Here is a 2,049-nt window from a genome sequence, read left to right as displayed (position 1 = left end):
GTAGCCAGACAAGAAAATACTGAAGTCGATAAAATCTATTAAAAAGCATAGAAGGCGTTACCCACTTGCGCTGCTGTTTAATTACTGAAACAAATGAAAAGATTAAAGGACTATAATATACACATACATACATACATACATACATACATACATACATACATATATATATCGTATACATATATATATCGTATACATAGATATATATATACATTATACATATATATATACATATATATATAGTATGCATATATATATACATATACATTATACACATATATATATATATATGAGTGTATGTATATATATGTGTGTGTATAATATATATATGCCTATACATATTAGAAAGCAAGGCATTGATACATGCATGGCTGTGTGGGTGGAAAGATTGCTTCCTAACCATGTGGTTTGGGGTTCAGTCCCCCCTGTATGGCACCTTGGGCAAGTGTCTTCTATTGTGCCTATTGTAGAAAGGATTATTATTAATGTCATTATTGTTCTTATTGTTGTTGTTGTTGTTATACACACGCACGCACATATTTATATGCTCGCATGTCACTGCTTAAGAGAAATATGGTCAGAAACTTGAAGGAAATTAGTCACATAGTTGATATATGCGTACAAACAAAGGCAAACGCATGTTCACACATGCTCACATGCATTCGCCTCCTCAGCCAAGTAAACAACTCCGCTGGAACACCAGGTTAGGACATCTAACACAACATTCGGCTGCTTCTCCGACTTCAGTCTACAAATTAAAAATTAAACAAAATAAGGAGAGCAACGAAACAAACAGAAGTGAAAATAGGACAAAACAAATAAATATTGGTTTTTAATTTTGGCACAAGGCCAACAATTTCGGCGTTGGGGGCTAGTTGATTACACTGACTCTAGCCTGAAAGTCGAACTCGGCGGAATTTGTACAGAGAATGTGAAGACGGACGAAATGCTACTAAGCGTTTTGCTCGGCATATTAACGATTCTGCCAATTTGCTGAATTAGAAAATAGTTATTGGCTTCTAATTTAAGTAGAAGGCAAACAATTTAGAGGGGACAGAATAAGTCAATGCCAGCAGCTCCAGTGCTTGGCTGGTATTTCATTTTATCAACTCCGAAAAGCAAAGTTGACTTCGGTTCTTCTTGAACTCAGAACGTAAAGCTGGAAAAAATGCCGCTAATTATTTTGTCCGACGCACTAATAATTCTGCCAGTTCAAGAATAATATGGATAATGGTTGCAAATTCTAGCACAAAGCCAGCAATTTTGAGGGGAGGTGCTAGTCTGTTACATCGACCCCCAGTACTTTGCTGGTACTTTATTTAATCAATCCCGAAAGAATGAAAGACAAAATCAACCTCAGCAGGAGTAGTAAAAAGAAAAAAAATTGCTCAATAGTTTGATCTGAGCGCTTTAACAATTCATTCATTTCACCATTCCTGCCAACTCACCAATTATAAATAAACGAATTGTAAAAAGAAAGAAACAAAAATAAAGAAAAGAATCTGTAAATATACTTAGATAAATGAAGAGAGCATCTGCAGCCAGATGCCTGAATTCCAACTTCTTGTAGACAATTTCTTTGGAGTGTTTTCAAGACGACATATTCTAATTGTCTTATGGCATATTTATATTCTAAATATCCGCTTGTCATCTTTTAAGAGGAATTAACGTTTTTAATTACATTTTCGAGTTTCTTAGATATTTTTATTCTGTATTATTTTATGTATTTATTGTTTTACTACATCTATCTCGTTCCTTAAACTTCTCTTTCTTTCAAACAACGGAGAAGTCTGTAGGTGGACGCTGTAGCTGCTAGAATTAACAGGAAAATCTCACTCATATAACACCTTGTTTTTAAGGAAGGGAAGAAAGACACATTAGAAGATGTAATAAAGTATGTACTATGACTAATAAAAAAAGAGTTAAGTTAGTCACAACCGGAAGGATTCGATTGTAATTCTAATCATTCAAGTCAAGACTAACTTAAACGTTAACAACGACGACGCATTGTATATAAACAAAAGTACATAAATTCCAACCTCTTTACAAGTT

Source organism: Octopus bimaculoides, chromosome 24, assembly GCF_001194135.2.
Source record: "Octopus bimaculoides isolate UCB-OBI-ISO-001 chromosome 24, ASM119413v2, whole genome shotgun sequence".
Lineage (NCBI taxonomy): Eukaryota > Metazoa > Mollusca > Cephalopoda > Octopoda > Octopodidae > Octopus > Octopus bimaculoides.
The sequence above is the reverse complement of the archived record's forward strand: the minus strand, read 5'-3'. Positions refer to the sequence as shown.